We start from the raw sequence: 20,241 nt of genomic DNA, 5'->3' as shown, positions 1-20,241 counted from the left end.
TTTTCTGATGAAGGGTCTAGGTCCGAAACGTCAGCCTTCCTGCTCCTATGATGCTGCTTGACCTGCTGTGTTCATCCAGCTCTACACCTTGTTATGTTCACTTCCGCAGTCTGCTACATGATGATTGCTGCTGACTCAGCATGATCATTGTCATGTATAATAATGATTCTGCCTTGGAAAACAAAGAATTGAAATATGCCTCTTGAACTTAAGTCTTCTCATTATCTGGCATTGAATTAAAATTTGCCATAATGGTTTCTTCATCAGTCTGTGTTGCTGTGTGAACAACTTCAATTAAAGATCCATCAATGAACTCAAATTGGTCATCCTGCGCATTGTCTTTCTCATCATTTTTATCTTCCTGTAGGGTTTGCTGGTTATTAATGAGCTGAAGTCTGTTCAGTGTAGGAATGGAAAACATTTCTGCCAAACTTGTCTAACCCTAACCCTTACCCTGTATGGCTGCTGGTTTCCACTTGGTTGATTGTATAAAATAATTTTCTTGTGTCAACATCAGCAACATCAGTAGATTCGTTCTTCTTTTGGGTTCCAGCATGAGTCCAGGAAACCTTTGAAATCTACCATTTTGTCCTTTGAACAGTTATTCAACAAATAACATTGTCTTGACCTGTAGTTCCATAACTGGTTGCTTCTTGACCAGTTGGTGTCTGACTAAAAGGAGTTTTGACCTGTTAATTATTGATTGTAACTAGTTGAACACTGTCCATTAAATGAATACAGTCGAGGTCAAGAGATACATTCATGCTTAAGAGTGATAATCTTTTATTTTGAAGTATGTTTAATATTCTCCAATTCTCTAATATCTGAAACCTCCTGCATTGCAGAGTTCTTTGCAGTTTACCTTTAGTCTTAAGTGGTATACCTCCTAAAGCAGATAGTTTCACTCTCGCCAAAACCTCTTGGCAAGTCAATCGACTTGGGTCACTAGTTCCCCCAAGTAGTGCCTTGGATGTCTCTTCTATTGCAGATTACTCTCCTTCATTATCCAATTATGCGAGTAGCTATTTGCCTTTCCGCTGCTCTGGAGCTGTGTCATACTTCTGTGCGTTTTCTGGAGCTGCCCAATTGTTTTACGAAATAGCATGCGTTTTAATAGTTGCACCGCTTGTTCATGTGACGGTTTGTTGCTTCAAAGTATTGACAGTAATCCTTAGTTTCTGCTGTCTTCACTCGTCTCTGTCTGAGTGTCACACGTGTGTTATTAGGGTTTATGCACGTTATGAAGTAAAAATATTCTGTAAATCTTCTGTGATAAAGTTCATTACCTCTTCTCAGGAGTTCTCTGAGGTTCTTTCTGATTTCTGTTTCTAACGTCACCTGTATAGCTATTTCGAAAATTAAAACTTCTTTAGAATGTATTACATTTGACTAAGGCAACATTAATTACAAAAATAATTTTGGCTGTAATATATTCTAACTTTAAACTCCCTAGTCACATTTTTCCACTAATCTGTTGATATTATTAATGAAATTATCAATAGATTCCACTGGATGCTGAGTCCTTCTGTTAAAACGTACTTTTCCAAGAATTTTAATTATCCTCAAATTAAGTTATTTGTCAAAAGCTTTGAGAACTTAATCAAAAGTACTATGCCTTCTGTTATGACTTTGCAAGCGATAACACCAACTGAAGTCCCAATTGAATACTAAAGTGTGTGTGTTTATATTTAGCTACAGATTTATGGTGTACAATTTGGAAGCAATTCTCTATTTAAGAACTACTTCTCCAAGATGTCCCATCCTCTGTTCTATTTGGCCCATCTCTGAAATTAAATCCTACTAGCAATAATATATCTGCTGTCATTTCTTCCAGTGTGATCATTTATTCGTCTTAGCTTAATTTTTCTGAAAAAATGTATTTTGTTGAAATGCCTTGTCTTGCTCTTCAGGGACATTCATAGGGATAAAGACTGTATCTTTTTATTTTTGTACATTTTTGACTTTGGGTTTAAATAGGAGAAGGACTGTTATAAAAACCAGGAATGGGAGAAGGGATTGCTGCATTGTTTAAATGCACATTACCAAAGTTCATTGTTAAATGACATTTACACTTGTAGAATTAGTAGGGAAAGTAACATTTCATGATTGACTTGATTTAGTTATAATCAAACAGTTAAATTATAAACATTGACCAATCTAATATTATATCATTCTGCTTAAGTATAACAGATCTTGGTATGATAACATCATATGAGTCTGCTTAGATTAATTTGACAAAGAAATGCACCAAGGAATTGCAAACAGACAATAACCTAATGTTTTAGAGTTACAGCTACAAAGATGAAGGAACTCTGTTTAGCTTATGTGTAACTCTGCTCCAGACTTTCAAGATTAAAAAATATAGACGTGGTGTACTTCTGGCTTGTTGGCCCTTATCAAGAAATCATAACTGTAGCTGTGTCATCAGTTTTCTTTAAATTGTTTAAGAGTGCAACCATTGGCTAAATATAATCTTTGTATTAGAGTTAACCTTTAAGGTTTTGGAGTAGATCTGTAGCTCGGATTGTGGGTGTTGAGGTTGGTTGTCTCGCCGAGCTGGTTTGTTGTTCCGCAGACATTTCATTACCATGCTGGGTAACATCATCAGTGCAGCCTCCAATGAAGCGTCGGTGTGTTTTCCCGCCTGGTTTTTAACTCTGGAGTCCGTTGAGCTGGATTGCCTCACTTCCGGTTTTCCTTCATAGTGGAGTGTATATGGGGTCGAGTCCTATGTGTTTATTGATGGCTTTCTTCGTGGAGACCCAGGCTTCTAGGAATTCCCGTGCCTGTCTCTGCTTAGCTTGTCCCAGGATTTTGGTGTTGTCCCAGTCAAATTGGTGGTTCTCCTTATCCATATGGATTGAGATAAGTGAGTATTGGTCATGTCTTTTTGTAGGCAGTTGGTGTTTGTCTACCCTTGTTGCTAGTTTCCTTCCTGTTTGTCTGATGTAGTGTTTGCAGAGCCTATGAGAAACATTGATGATGTTACCCAGCAGGGTAATGAAACGTCTGCGGAACAACAAACCAGCTTGGCGAGCTAACCAACCTCAACAGAGTTAACCTTATGACAATGTGTTTAAGTTTGCAATTGTATAATCCTTTAGATTTGAACATACCTTGTGCAACAATTTGTAGAGATTGGTATTTTCTGTATCATATTTTAGATAAAAGGGTAATATAAAATGTTTTCAAGCATTTGAAGACTGCAAAAACAAAATCAATCAGAACAAATGACTCTAAGGAAAAACTAAATAGCTAGTAATAAGTAAGTCTGTAATTTGATGGGAATTTTGCCAAATTAACAGAGGATTGAGACACGAGCACAAGGATAAGGATCTTTGGGACTTGGCTGCAAATTCTTTGTTTTTTCTTTAACAAAGGGGGTTTAAAAAAAGTAACAAAAGTTACTGAAGAGGATGGAGCCATGGATAAATGACAATTTAAGAAACCAGTCATGACTCACTAGGAAATCAAGCCTCACTCTTCCGGGATTTAGTCAAACTGTCCAAAGTACAATGTTTGTATGATTAATGAACTGAATTTAAAAGAGAATGCTCATAGGGTTTCTGTACTTAATAAGAAAGTATGTGTTCATTATGAACAAATTGTCAATAGCAATTAAGAAATATGAATTTCTAACTTGAAACTCTGTATAAGTTAAACACTACTCCTTTGAAATCCCCACCAACCTTACCGAACAGTTATACAAAAACAGACAAGACATGAATATTAAAGTTGAAAAAAGAAAACGACAATCAGTGAAACTCATTTCAATGACACCAATCTAGACCATGGGGTTCAATGTGTTGGTTACTTTCTCTTCTTTTCAATTCTTTAGTTTTCTGCCGATGAGACAAGATTGTTTGCACATCAATGTTATCTTTCATTCTCTTGATGAGAATCCTTTTTTCACGGTCTTTGAAGATGGTATATTCCTCCATGAAGAGAAGAGGTGGAGATTAAAGTGAGTGGAAGGTAGCTAGCTGTTCCACGAGACTTTCTAGTACCTCCACACAGAAGACAGAGACATAAAGCAAATATATTTGCTTTCTATTTGTAGGCTGAGTGGTTCTGTGCTGTACTGGCTCCACATAAGTCATAGTCACCTCATCAGTAGCCGAAAGAACGTTGTCAGGAATTTTTCCCTTAAGTTCAGAAAACATTGTCACAGTGGTGACTGCTTTCACTCTCACTATTCCAGGAGAAAGCAACATTTTATACAGCTCCAAAACAGAAGTTGCTGGAAAAGATCAGCAGGTCTGGCAGCATTTGTAAAGAAAAGTCAGAGTTAATATTTTAGGTTCAGAACTGCTCTGAGGAAGGGTCACTAGACCCGAAACGTTAACTCGGATTTTTCTTCACAGATGTTGCCAGACCTGCTGAGTTTTTCCATCAACTCCTGTTTTTGTTCCCGATTTACAGCATCTGCAGTTCTTTCAGTTTTTATTGTATACAGCTCACAATGTACTCCAGTAAACATGAACATTTTTAAACCTCTGCCATCTCTTTGAAGAGTTTACTTGGTTTGAAACGGTGTCAGTTTTAAAAATTAGTCCACAGCCAAAAATGAAGGAACTAACAAAGATCTGATCTTTACAACATGTAGCTTCCAGTACATATAAGTGCACCAACAGTGTAATGTCACATGATATATAAGGAAATTCTTACATGCAACTGTGGATTTAAATCTTATGAACTCATCACCGACATATGAGAAATATGTAGGGGGTAAGAGATTAGATGTCATTCCATCAAAGAGACATTTCCCATGGAATCCAAAAAAAGATGTTTCCAAGATTTGGGCCTAGTGGCTTAATGTCTTGCTTTAAAGAGTTTTAGTTCTGCAAGGTTTCAATGCTGCTTGATTCTCGTTGCCTGAAAAATTTTTCAATCTGCTGTACAGTAATGCAGTTTTATGTACCTTCTCTGAAAGACTTTCAGTTCTGCAAAATAGTTGTGCTGGTTTGCTTTCTTTGCCTTAAAGGCTATTAATTGTGCAATCAAGCAATATTTCTTCTCTGCACTGTTATTTTGCAGGGCTTCTACAGCCAAAATGGAGAGTTCCCACATTTTAGGCACCCAACAAATGATTCTCACTCTCTTTAGTGGCTTTAGTGAATGAGTACTGCTGCCCAGAGGTTTAAAAATGAATCCTGTTTACTGAGCAGCTTTTCCAAAAGGTTTCTATATTGTTTCTGGAACTCTTCATAATATCTGCCGCCTTACAAATTTCATAAGGAATTCTGTTCACTGAAATGGCTTCTCCGAATGAATCCCAATTTCTGTGGCCTTAATTAATGCTTTCCATCTTAACCGTGACTTCTGTACTTCCTTCTTTTATAGAATCTTCCTGCTTGAACTTTTAAATAGTCCCTTTTACTGCTTTAATTCATTCTTGCACTGTTCCTGGTGCTGTGACCTTTGTTTAAAATGCTTCCATGCCCTTGGTTTCCCTTACAGTAGCTGGGCATCATGGTGTACACTCACAATGGCAGTAACTCTCACTCTTAGTTGCAAAATTTATTTCCTTTGTTGATTTTAGCTTTTCCAGCCTGTAGCCATGCCATTTATTTAAAATTCGCTCCTTGCCCACCAGGGTAATTAACTATAAATCAGAGCCTCTGATTTACATTTGCTCTCTAGCCAAAACTCAACTAAGGAGCTCTTCTACAAGTCATTGAAAACCAGTCCAATCTGTAACTCTCTAGTGTACCAGCTTCATATAGTGTCAAGCTCATTTGCTTATCTGCTTCTCTTACCAGGTCTGACGTGCTTTCACCATTGCCTGTAGAGTTTCCCTTGTTGAATATTGTCATGAATTTGTCTGTCGCAGGCTGCTTGATTGTTCAGTTCTTTCAGCTGCTGATTGTTTGCCTGAGTCACTCTTAAAGTTGTAATTGGAATTTTTCTTGTATTCGTTGGAATTCATTATATACAAGTAAATTGACTTACGATCATGCCATTGCCATTATGTTTTAATAGTGCAGCAAAATTAAACCTTCAGACAACTATTGCTGACACCCTGCTGTTGGAGCTATTTGGCTTTTGGTCACCATAAGGTAGATTTTCTGCCCCATCCTCCATTTAGTTTGGATTTACGGGCCCACATTTGTCTATCGTGGTAAAGGAAAGCCACGAGTAGTTTAACAAGAGAGGGTTCTTGTCTTAAACGAGATGCATTTTTGGATATTAATAATCAGGTATAGCTTACAATAGACTTTCTTATAAAGACTATGAGAAGATTGAGATGTCAGATCTGTCATCTTTGCGATCCAGAGCTGTTCTGTCTTTCCCCAAGCTCGTCCTTATGTAATCATCAGATCGGGCTACTGTAAATGCATGGAAACTTTGTTCACTTTTAACTCTCTCTTCATTTCTCTCAGTGCCTTCTTTGCTGTTGAGTTCTCATTGAGAATTTTTGCTAGAAATGCTATTTTGCAGTCTTTTTCATTCTCTCGTCATTCTGCAACATTTGATTTTGAGCAGCTATGGCTTCTAACCACTTCCTTGCTCCAAAATTTTCAACATATTCTTGTCCAGTGTCCATTTAGACAACACATCCTGCAGGTATCTCTGTAATGTAGGACAGTTATCGAGATTTCAAAATGGATATTTTGTTGCCACGGTGTCAAAATTCTTGCTTCTCAAGAATTCTCTTTTTTGAGACAATCTCTTTAAATGTCATGTCATTATTGGCAAGAAATAGTGCAGGTCTACTGTGCCTGCAGCAGCGGACCTCTGCCATGGCCCTAGCTCCATGGGTGCAGAATGTTCTTTCAGGATCTGCAGATGAAGACGGAGTCCAGAGAATTCTTTTGAGTTAGGAAAAGCTCACAGTACGCAGCAGCTGCAGCTCTAAAGTCTCGTTGCCCCAGTTCATGTCAATTTCTCCAGCCTGATCCCACCAGGATGCTGCTTTTCTTATCAACCACCATTCTATAAATTCCTTCCTTTCTCACTCCCTTGGTGCACAAGGGTGATTTTTGGTATTGCTTCCAAATGTCACTGTTGCTGTTTCTCCAGCTGTTTTCCACCATTATCTTGGGCTTTATGGCTTATCCAGTCACCAATTAATGTCACCTCTTGTGTTCGCTATCACTAAATACAAATCAGTACCAAAATGATATACACCACTGCACCAATGTTGTGTTTTTGGCTATTAACACAAGTATTCCAAAGTCTATGACAGCACTCACAGTACTATGGGTATATTTGTACCATGTGGACTGCAGTACCACCTTCTCAAAGGTTGTTGGGAAGGGACAACAAAAATGGCCTAACCACTGATACCCACATCCCAAAGAATAAATGAAAATAACTGATAAGCTAATCAAGAGTTGTTTATTGTAGCAGAATAGCATTCAAGAAGAGTTTTTCATATATGTGCTATTGGCTGATCTGCACTGTTCCAACTAATATATCACATGTTAGTCTTCATCATTTCTTGAGATGATGTATACCAAACCCTTTACATATTCAGCAATATGTAAACCTTTGTGCACTGTAAAGCAAGATCACAATATTTGTCAGTGGCAGTAAAACTTGCAATTCCTCTCTCATAAGTGTGAAAGATGTCATCGTGCACATCTGACAATGGAAAGGAGGTTCTTAATTTAGTTGTTCAAAGAATGTAATAGTCCATAAATGACCATAAACGTACACTACCACTAATGGGTGAGGAAGTAGTAACGATCTGACTTATTAATAAGATATAACCCATCTACTGCTCACATCCTCTCTTACCATAAATGGAACTTGAAGATCTTCTATGCCAATGATACTGGGCGCTTATGAGGACTTGCTGCAGGTTTTTTGTTAAGACACTAAAGGTTGAATACAAGTGAATCATCTTTGTATTTGTAGTGATTGGAAACTGGTGTACTTTGTTGATTACAAGGTACTTGATTGGGGTTGTTAACCTAGGCCAATAAGGAAAGCCTTAGCTGACCAATATAACCAGGAGATTAGCATCTCCTCAGTTCAAAGGACTGACTCCGAGCTGGCTGGCCACAAGAGCACATGTAAATAAAGGGTGACTTGGTAATGGGATACTGGCCTCTGTGTCCTTATTTCAGTATAAGGAGGCCTCAGCTTCTGGCACCTCAATATGAATGCTTTTCCAATGACCCATATTGTGAAACATGCAGGAAAAAACCACCATCCTCAACATTCTTGCAGGCAAATACTGGAGTGCTCTTCCTGAACAATGAAGGCATCTGAACCACACCTTCAATACAATAATAGCTACCTGAAGGCTGTCCTCATCTGCAAGTGGCTGGTATCATAGCAACCTTCAGGCCTCATTTTCAGTCACCTCAAGGGAGTCAAATACCAGGTCTTACTGTGTAACATTTGTCATCCCAAGGCCACACACACCTGCGTTCTGGGGTTGGGAAATTTGCAAAGGGTATAACTGCCACTGTACAAATTAGTCAAATGAGGGAAATTTTACAGGAAGGCCTATTGTGTCCATACACAACACCCGAATATTGATGGAGAAGGATGAATTTCTGTGTCTCCATCGCACATTTGTGACTCCCACACTCTAGGTTAAAGCATTTGCAAAAATTGTGCCTGTTTAAACTCTCCACTTGTTTTAAATGAACCACCAAATGAATTGTGCTTGTGTGAATCATGTTCCACTTCCTATTCCGTATGTGCAAAAATAGTTTGGATTGGAATTGGAGGTGGGACTTGCTCATCTTGGCCATCTATAAAGGCCTGCGAATCAGGAAGAAATTCAACTGATTTGTGCCAATTTTATGTCTGAAATATAGACACAATAAGGCTCAATTTCACCCTCAAGCTCTTTGTCAATACTACCCTAAAAAACAGCCATTTTTTCTCTTTTCTGTCATGGGATATGGAAATTGTGAGCACTTGGTACCCATTCCTAACTGATCTGGAGCTTGCTGGCTCAGTTTACAACATAGTTACAAGTAAACCATGTTGCTATAGGTCTGGAGTCAAATCTAGGCCATACCAGATGAGGACACTCAGGGTTTTGTTTTTGACAATAGTTTCCTGGTGTCTAGCTTTTATTTTTCCCCAGATTTCTGAATTGAATTTAAATTTCACCATCTCTCACGGTGGAATTTGAACCCACATACTTCAAAGTATCAGCTTGTGCCTCTGGATTATTGGTTCAGTGACAATACTACTTCACCATGGCCTCCCATAATTGTCACATATAATTGAATGATGTGTTATGACTGCAAACTCAGTAGCAGTCAGCTCAGAGATGAAGCAGTCTTATGTCAAAACAAAAGAAAACTTACATGTCGGAATAAGCTGGCTCGACCAAAAGGATGCAAGTGCCGAAACGTTCAAAGTTTATAAATGCAGTTATATAAACAGAGGACTTAATGGGCCTGGAAGTGGGACACTTTCACTGGAGCAATAAATTACAACGGATGAAAATGCACATGCTTACAGCTATAATTCGCTGAAATCATTAGGGTCAGTCTCACTAATGTAATTAGCATGATATCAATCCCATCCCTATCAAACATGACTATACATAGTCTAAATATAACTTCAAAGCGCTAACTCTATTGGGAATATAGGATCAAGAGTGAACCATTCTGAAGAGTTCCAAGTCGTATTCCTCTTGTGCTCATTAAGGTTCTGCATTATTTATTTGTTCTTAGTTCCCTTACATATGTAAATGTAATTTTTTTTTTTCCTGATCTTGACTCTGAAAATATTTGCACTGAAATCACATCCATGGATTCCCTTCAGTTGTAGGGGTTAGTGGGAAGGCAAGTAATTTGCTTGGTCCCTGTATCAGCCTGCCTTCATAGCCATCTGCTCAACTCAGATCTCTGGAGCCCAGTTGATACAGGAGAGAGTTTTCTGATAGCTTCCCTACAGATCCAGACTTTTTCCACCTCCAGTAAATCCAAGATAATTAAAGATAGATTGCAGCTGGTGTATCCTTGTATTCAGGACCAGGTGAAAAAAATCTCAAAATGGCATCAGAGCAGGGCTCCTGAGTTCCCATTGCTTTTCGATTCTTTCTTTCACACTTTTCTTGTTTCTTTTCTATCTTCTATTTTCCTTACTTGCTTCTTGAGCATTGGTGGTGACCTCACAGACCTCGAGTGAGCCCAGCTCAGAGGAGAGTAGACCTAGTGAGCACCTCGAGTGAGCCCAGTGCAGAGGAGAGTAGGCCCAGTGAGGACCTCGAGTGAACCTAGCTCAGAGGAGAGTAGGCCTAGTGAGGACCTCGAGTGAGCCCAGTGTGGAGGAGAGTAGGCCTAGTGAGGACCTCGAGTGAGCCCAGTGTGGAGGAGAGTAGGCCCAGTGAGGACCGCGAGTGAGCCCAGTGTGGAGGAGAGTAGGCCCAGTGAGGACCTCGAGTGAGCCCAGTGCGGAGGAGAGTACCTTGAGCATGTGTAAAACATAGAGGCATCAGCAGCGATGGAGAATAGCAGCAGCAGGGGCCCAGCGTATGCCCGATGGCGGTAGCAGTGAGGCAGCGTTCAATAGCTGGTGATGAAGAATGGTGGCTGTCAGCGACGAGGTGGTCAATCAGGAGGGATGGACGCAGCGGCTGTCAGCAGTGATGCAGCAGTCAGGGCTGAAGCCTTGCGAGCGACGGTGAAGCTTGGCGTACGCGGGTGGGTCTTAAGCCAGCACAAGGGAGAGCGAGCCTAATGGGGTATGTCCAGCTTGGAGCATCTGCAGGCCCGTGGCTCAAGAACTGTAATGTTTGGCATTTTGACATTTTCTTTTATTTTTCTACTGTCACGCTAAGAAGAAAGTAATGCTGAACATTTTAGCTTTGTTAGAGAAAGAAAGAAATAAGATTTTGTACCTAAGCTGGCACCATGTGTGTTGACATTGTACACTTTTTGCTGTTCTCTTGTACCCTGTACTTGAGTATGTGTGACAATAACACCTAAATCAAAACTCAGAACATACCATCTCCTGTATTGCACTATATTCTGAAACAGCTGGAAAAATGGGAACTTGTGGCACGCAGAGTCCCAGTCACTCATGTCCATCTCTCAATGATATTTAGCTTGTTCTGGAGACCTGCAGAGACACCATAACCAGATTTTTGACATATTCTTATTGTGTTCTATTGCTGTCCTGCTGGATGTCCACATAATTTTGGGTCCAGTTATTTATCAATGCAATTTATTAACAGTGGCATCATTCCTGGCAAAGGTGTAAACTTTGGAGCTGGAAAGATCCTTATAATATAAACTAAATGAAACGGAACTCTGCACATTTATGACCATTAAGTCACACACAGCTCTTTGCAAAGCCATGTAGCAAACCAGTGGTCACTGCAATCTTTTAAAGTGGCTTCTGTATCTTCAAAAGCATAACATTTGGTTTTTTTTTAAAGATATCTGAAACAAGAAATGAACGACAGAAAATCTAATTTGGTTAAATTTTTGACTAAAAAGCACCAGAGTAACAGCGACAGAGCAATACCATTGGATCGGAGTTTAAGGAAAATGTTCCATTTATCAGTGGAGCCTGGAAACCAATGGGACTGGCAGACATATTGATAGAAGTCTTAATCCCTTTAATCTCTTTCTACCTCCAAGTAGTTCCCAAAGTGGAGGAGAGATTAGAACCTGAAACTGCAGAGCCCATAAGGCTGTCTTACGGCAATCTTCCAGCATGATCTTATCTTCGGGTTCACGAAGACTGGTTATCAGTCAACACATCCTGTTTGGATCACTTTTCTTCCTCCTTTGCCCCCAACTAGCTGCTTCTTTGTTGTTTTCCCTAAGGTATAATATGTTGGCAGCCAATGCATTTCAACATTCCCTACACGCTGGAATTTAGTATTGAGCCTGATTGCCAAGGCAAACATCGGATTATTGCAGCAGTCACTGAATTACAATTGTCCCTTAGTTGAACTCCCAAGGATTAAGATGCCCATGTGTGATATATCAACATAATCTAACGGAAAAATAGAACATATTAAAATGGCTTCAGTTTACCAGAAAGCATTACATTCTTACTTGCAGCAAGAAAGTAAGGCAAACAAGTCATGCTGATATCTCATACATTCTGCCAAACCTGTTTAATGTCTCAAAATGTACAGAAAATGGTTATTTTAAATCAAAAAATAGCTGGTATTTCAGTCTCCAGGCTGAGTAGTTGACTGCTTCAAACCATTGATTTGCCCAGTTTATCAGATATCAGCAAGACAAGAGGGGGTTCAACAGCTAATGAAAGTTCTGCAAGACAATTATTTATTTTCTCTTTTTATGAAAATAATAGGATTGAGGTGAACTGATGACTTGAGTATGGAAACCCCAATGGTGCCAAATTTAGGTCACCTTCTGAGCTGTATGAAGTAGTTTTCAGCCAAATTTGACCAGGGTTGTCATGGCTGCCATCTTGAGGTTGAATATTCTTGGTTTGATCAAGGGAATGCCTGACCATGTGATATCAGATCAAGTGACCTCTGAGATAGCAAGAACTTCAGATGCTGGAGTCAGAGTCAGTGCAGTGGGGAACTGGAGGAACACAGCAGGTCAGGAAGTATCAGAGGAGCAGGAAAGTCAACATTTCAGGTTTACACCCTTCATCAGGAATCTGAAGGGTGTAAACCTGAAACATCGACTCTCCTGATCCCCTGATGCTGCCTGACCTGCTGTGTTCCTCCAGCTCCACACTGTATTGACAGGTGATCTCTGATTCTATGATGGTCAGCAATTGTTGTTGCCTTTACCTTAAAAGATTGAAACAAAAGGGACACATCATTTCACGTCAGCAGCTTTTGGGTGAAATGTTCTGATCAGGTGAAGAAGTGAAGTCAAGGGTAGGATAGAATAGAAAGAGCAAGTGATGGCAAGATTCACTGAGGTAAAAGCAACTTTGTTTCCCACAGCAACCAAGGATAGTTACCAATGTTTTGGGTGAGCTAACTCTAAAACCGGCGACATTCAAAATTCTCTCAAAATTTGACACAATAGGAAAGCGTAACAGTGCAGAAAAAGTTAAGTTGATTGGGACTGGAAAAGACAAGAAGTTTAATGATAATAATACATCATAGTGAGGTCCAGAATGGAAACAATAGTAATTTAAAAAAAGAAGCCAACTTTTATTTCCGATTTTGTTGAATTAAAATTTCATCATCTGCCATGATGAGATTATAACACATGCCTGCAGAACATTGCATAGGGTTCTAGATCGCTGGTCCAGTGACATTACTAATGTGTTATTGCCTCCAGTCCTCTTGTTGATACAATGCATCCATTCATTGATAGGGGACATTGTGGAGCAGACAATTGGCCGAATGAAGTTGAGGTTCTGATGCTTGGGTCAGTCAGGTGGGCCTTGCATTACAGCCCAGGAGAATGTGCTGCATGATCCTAGCACAACTGGAGCAGACAAAGAGGGGATGTAGACAAACAGGAGGCTGGAAGAACACAGCAGGCCAGGCAGCATCTGAAGGAAAGGAGTAGTCAATGTTTCAGGTATTACCCTTCTTGAGGACTGGATGTGGAGGTGGAGGGAGCTGCAGATAAATGGAGGGGGTGGGGGGTGGGGGGAGAGGTGGTGGGGGGGAGTGGAGGCGAAATGGTGGTGATAGGTGGACACTGGCAGTACTTACAACACCTTCAGTGCCTCCAGAAACAATTCTCTCTCTGGATTCTCCACTCAACCCTCTCTGCAATGCGCCGGCACCTCCACTTCTCCTCATCCCTCCCCCAGCTCCAGGTCTCCCTTTCCCAAACTTGCGGAGAAACTCTACTCTTCTACATTCGATGCAGAATCCACACACGCAACAAACAACTTTTCCACTTCATATTGGACATTAAAAATCATAGGGTTTGCAAGACTCTTCTCTACTCACCTTCAGTCAGAGAGTCCATTCACCACTCACAATCCGTGCCCTGTTTCTGGCCACCTCCAGGCCCCCTACACTGCCATCGTCATTACTCACGTGCAGACCTCATCCTGCACTGGACCTCTCCAGTCAGGCAACACTTCCAGTTCCAATCTGGCAACCATTGACTGGAACCCACAGGAACTTACTTTCAACCTCTGTCTCTGCTCTGAAGGGACTGGGACCTACCTCGACTTCCCTGCAACTTCTGCCATCACTCCACACTCCCCCCACTCTCCAAAAAACACATGGTGTCCTATCCCCAGAGTTACTCCTGGTTCCTACTGACCAGCTGCTGCTAGCCAGTACACCTCTCCTTCCTCATCTGTTCGCCCCCCACAATACACCCTACCCCTCCACCTCTCCTCTCTATCTCATCTGTCCCGCACCCGTCCCCTCATCCAATCCTTCATCCTACCCCCCAACCCACTACCCTCCCACAACTACTCCCCCCACACACCCTGTCCAACCCTCACCCATCACATGCTATTGCCCTTTCCTCCTCCCCTTCTTCAGCCTCCTCAAGACCTCCCCCCAACCCCACCCATGAACCTTGCCGCATATTCACCATTCCCCCCGACCTCAAACTCTGAGGCCGAACGGGGGTCTGTCCTCAGTAAAGAACTCATGTTCGTGCCCCTCCCCCACCATCTCAACAAGTTCCATGCCCACCAAGACGTGGAACTCTTCTTCCGCCGCATCATCCTCCATGCCTTCTTCTTCGATAAAGGCTCCCATCCTCCTCCTCTTGGGCACCCCCTGCCAGCCTCTTACCCGCCCTTGACTTCTTCATTGTTAACTGCCAACACGACATTGACTGCATCCACTCCAACCTCTCCCTGTCCGATATTGCAGCGCTCCACACTCTCTGCATCAAACCCTGTTTCACTATCAAACCCTCTGACAAAGGTGGGGTGGTAGTCTGGAGGACAGACCTCCATCGTAGAGGCTGAACACCAACTCTCCGACACTGCACCTTACCTCCCCCTTAACCATGACCCCACTATGGCCCATCAAGCCACCGTCTTCAACACAGTCCATGACCTCATCGCCTCCAGTGACCTCCCCACCACCGCCTCCAGCCTGATAGTCCCCCAGCTCAGCACTGCCCGGTTCTACCTGCTCCTGAAAATCCACAAGCTCAACTACCCTGGCCAACCCATATCTTCACATGCTTGTGCCCCACTGAATTCATCTCTTCCTTCCTCAACTCCATTCTCTCCCCCTTGGTCCAGCCACTCCCCACCTACATCTAGGACACAAACCACACCCTCCAACTCATTGGTAACTTCCAATTCCCTGGCCCCCAGCAATTCATCTTTACTATGTATGTTTCAACCCCTATATATGTCCATACACCACAAAGACATCTTATAGGACCTCAGTTTTTCCTTCTCCAACAGACCCATCCAGTTCCGCTTCCCCCCCCACAACCACCAACAATACACTCCTCTGCCTCACCGAACTAGCCCTTACTGTCAAAAACTTTTCCTTCATTTCTTCCCACTTTCTCCAGAGGGTTGTCATAGGCACTGTCATGGGCCCCAGCTTTACTTGCCTGTTTGTAGGTTATGTCGAACAGTCCCTCTTCAGTACTTACACCAGTACTGTTCCTCAACTCTTCTGCTATTACATTGATGACTGCATTGGTGCTGCATCCTGCACCCAGCCTGAACTAAAGAAGTTCATCGACTTTGCTCACAACTTCCACTCTGCCCTCAAATTCAGTTGGTCTATCTCAGACACCTCCTTCCCCTTTCTTGACCTCTGCGTTTCCATTTCTGGTGACAATTTATGGACCGACATTTACTATAAACCCACAGATTCCCATAGCTACCTAGACTAACCTCCTTCCATCCTGTATCCTGCAAAAACTGTATCCCATTTTCCCAATTCCTCTGTTTCCATCACATCTGCTCTGACAAGGAGACGTTCCACTCCCAAGCATCCCGGATGTACACCTTTTTCAGCCAACGCTCTTTCCCTCACTCTGTCATCCAGAAAGCCCTCCACTGTGCCTCCTCCATTCCCCACTCCACAGCTCTTAATCACCCCCAAAACATAATAAAGATAGGGTCCCCCTTGTCCTCACTTTCCAACCCACCAGCCTCCACATCCAACGTATCGTCCTCAAACACTTCCGCTAACTCCAATTAGACCCCACCACCTGGAACATCTTCCATTCCCCACCCCTCTCTGTCTTCCGCAAGGACCATTCCCATCGTCACTCCTTAGTTTGCGCCACACTCCCCACCAACCACTCCAACCGGCTCGGTACCTTCCCCTATAACCATAAAAGATGCAACACCTGCCCACAAACCATCTCCCTCACCTCCATTCAGGGCCCTAGACAGTCCTTCCAAGTGAGACAGAGCTTCACCTGTGTCTCCCCCAACCTAGTCTATTGCATCCACTGCTCCCGATGTGGTCATCTCTACGTCGGTGAGACCAAACTCTGCCTGGCCCGTAATGGCCAACCTAACCTCCCGGTCACGGTCCATTTCAACTCCCTGCCCCACTCCCTCTCTGACATGTCCGTACTTGGCCTCCTCCAGTGTCACAGCGACTCAGAATGCAAATCTGAAGAACTACACCTTCTGCCTGGACACCCTACAGCCCGGAGGATTCAACGTTGAGTTCTCCAATTTCAAATACCCTTCCCACCCCTCCCCCTTCCTTCTAGCCACCAACAGGATTTATCCCTCCCATTGACCAATCAGGTTGTACCCATTACCAGTGTCCACCTATCACCACCACTCTGCTTCTGCCCCTCCCCTGCCTCTTTATCTGCAGCTCCCCCTACCCCCACATCCAATCCTGAAGAAGGGTAACACATGAAACATTGACTGCTTCTTTCCTCCAGATGCTGCCTGGATTGTTGTGTTCTTCCAGCCTCCTGTTTGTCTACCATGGATTACAACATCTGCAGTTTTTTTGTTTCTAAAAGAGGGGATATGATGGACTCTGAAGAGCTAGGAGAGCGGCAACAGTCTTCAAGGAAGATGACAAATATGTTGAGCAGGAGGAACATCACCTTCGATATGATAGAGTGCTGCAGCATCAGGTACAACAAGCCAGACAGAATATAATGGCACCAGTTCCCAAATATGAGAGTTAGGTGCAGTGATCACTAACTTTACATTTGCTAAGGTTAGAAAGGCAAGCAGCTTTTGTTTGTTCTTTTTTCTTTACTTTTACTGTTACTGAATTTAAGTGATTGTTTTCAACCATTTGAAGGCTTTCCAGTATGTGGTGGTTCCTAATTGGATTATGAGAAGACGCTTGGCTACACCAGGCACTGGGGAAAGAGTGGCATTCCCTTAAACAGGGTTCTAAGATGGGATGATGCTAAGGATGAAGCTAACCTGTATTGTTTGGTTCTTAAATAGTAATATATCTACAAATGTGCATTTGTCCTTGAAATGAGGTGCCAGCCATGCCAACAATATGCCCTCAGAATCATTTCTATTTGGCTCGCCTCCCAGTTCACTGTGAAGGACAGTTGCTGTCTGGTAGTGCTTCACTGGATGCATGGCTAGACTTTAAAATTGGCATCAGCGCCAAGAATATTGGGAAACCCATAAGATTATAAGTCCATTAGATATAGGAACACGAATAGGCTGCTCCTCTCAAACCTGTTCCACCATTCAATGGTATCATGACTGATCTGACTTTCCTTGTTTCCAGCTTCCTGCCTTTTCCTCTACTGATCAAGAATCTATGTCTTAGCTTAAATACGCACAAGGACACTGCCATTATAACTCTGTGTCAACGAATTTCAAAGACTTACAACTCTCTGAAAGAAGAAATTCCACCCATCTCAGTCTTAAATTGGTGCTCCTGGACTTAGACTCTTCCACAGGCTAAACATCCTCACAGCATTTACCCTGTCAAGCCCCTTAAGAATCGAATATGTCTCAACGCAATTACTCCTCATTCTTCTAAACTCTGGTGGATAGAATCCCAACCTGTTTAGTCCTTGCTCATAAGTCAATCCCTCCCTACCAGGGATCACCCTAGTGAACTTTCTCTGAACTGCCTCCAATGAAATAATATTTTTTCTTAAATAAGGGGACCAAGACTGCTCATAATACTCCAGATATGGTCTCAACAAAACTTTGTACAGTTCTAGTAAGACTTCCCTACTCTTATTCTCCAAACCCCTTGAAATAAGGGCCAACATTCTATTAGTATTCCTGACTACCTGTGGCAACTGTGTGCTACGTTTCTGTGTTTTGTGCATAAGTACCTCGCGTCCCTTTGTGTTATAGTTTTCTGCAGATTTTCGCCGTTTAAATAATATTCTGTTCTTACATAGAACATAGAACTGTACAGCAAAGGAATGGGCCCTTCGGCCCATGATGTTGTGCGGAACATGATGCCAAATGAAACTAATCCATTCTGCCTGGCCTTAGTACATATCCCTCCTTTCCTTGCATATTCATGTGCCTATCCAAAAGTGCCTTAAAAGTCCCTATCCTATCTGCCTCCACTACCATCCCTGGCAGCGTGCTTCAGACTCCTTCCACTCTCTGTGTAAACAACTTGCCCCTCACATCTCCTTTGAACTTTCCCCCCCTCACCTTAAATGCATGCCTCCTAGTTTTAGACATTTCGACTCTGGGAAAAAGATTCTGACCGTCAATCTATCTAGGCATCCCATAATTTTATAGACTTCTATTTAGTCTCCTCTCAGCCTTTGCTGCGCCAGAGAAAACAACCCGAGTTTTTCTAGCCTCTCCTTATAGCTCATACCCTCTAATCCAGGCAGCATCCTGATAAACCTCCTCTGCACCCTCTCCAAAGCCTCCACACCTTCCTCTAATGTGGTGACCAGAACTGAATGCAATACTCTAAGTGTGGCCTAACCAAAGTCTTATAAAGCTGCAACATGACTTCCTGACTCTTGTACTCAGTTCCCTGAACAATAAAGGTAAGCATGCCATATGCCTTCATTACCACCTTAACTACTTGCATGGCCACTTTCAGCAAGCTTGGGCTTGAATCCCAAGACCCCTCTGTACATCAATGCCGATCAGGGTCCTGCCATTAATTATATACTTTTCCCTAACATTTGATCTCCCAAAGTGCAGAACTTGATACTTACCCAGATTAAACTCCATCTGCCATTTCTACACCCAAATCTGCAACTGATCTATATCCTGCTGTATTCTTTGTCAACCTTTTACTCTATCCACAACTCCATCGATCTTTGTGTCGTCTGCAAATTTATTAACCCACCTATCTACATTTTCATACAAGTCATTTATATATATATCAAAAACAGCAGAGGTTCCAGTATGGATCCCTGCGGAATGCCATTAGTCACGGACTACCAGCCTGAAAAACACCCTTCCACCACACCCCTCTGTCTTCTACGAGTAAGCTAATTCTGAATGCATGCATCCAAGTCACCGTGGATCCCATGCATCTTAATCTTCTGGATGAACCTACTATGAGGGACCTTGTCGAAATCCTTACTAAAACCCATGTAGACCACATGCACTCTCCTCAAAAAATTCAATCAAGTTAGTAAGACATGACCTACCTTGCACAAAGTCATACTTTCTGACCCCAATCAGGCCATGTTTTTCCAAATGCACATAAATTCTATCCCTAAGAATTCTCTCCAATAGCTTCCCAACCACTTATGTGAGACTCACTGGTCTACAGTTTCCTGGATTATCCCTATTTCCCTTCTTGAACAGAGGAATAACATTAGCTATTTGCCAGTCCTCTGGGACCTCTCCAGTGGCTAATGAGGATACAAGGATCTTGGTGGATATGGAGGTACCAAAAACTCCTCTCTTGCCTGTCTTGAAAATCTGGGGTAGATACCATTGGACCCTGGGGACTTATCCACCTTATTGCTCTTCAAGAGACCCAACACCACTTCTTTCTTAATCTCAAAATGCCTTAGCATATTAGTATGCTCCACACAAATCTCACTATCCTCTGCATCCTTCTACTGGGTGAATACCAATGCAAAGTACTCATTTAGAACCTCACCCACATCCTCTGCCTCCAAACAGAAGTTCCCGCCTTTATCCTTGAATTGTCCTACCTTCTCCCTAGTTATCCTCTTGTTTTTAATGTTTGTATAGAATGCCTTGGAATTCTCTTTAACCCTACTTGCCAAGATCACTTCATGACCCCTTCTTGCTCTTCTAATTCCCTGATTGAGTTCTTTCCTGCTTTCTTTGCATTCCTCAATGGCCCTGTCCAATTTTAGCTTACTAAACTTTACATATGCTTCTTTTTCCATTTGATTAAATTCACAAACTCCCTCTTTATCCAAGGTTCGTTATCTTGCCATCCATGTCGTTCCTTCTTATTGGAACGTGCCAGTCCTGAGCTCTCAACAGCAGGTCTTTAAA

Source organism: Rhincodon typus, chromosome 11, assembly GCF_021869965.1.
Source record: "Rhincodon typus isolate 14 chromosome 11, sRhiTyp1.1, whole genome shotgun sequence".
Classification (NCBI taxonomy): domain Eukaryota; kingdom Metazoa; phylum Chordata; class Chondrichthyes; order Orectolobiformes; family Rhincodontidae; genus Rhincodon; species Rhincodon typus.
Note: the sequence above shows the minus strand (reverse complement) of the source record.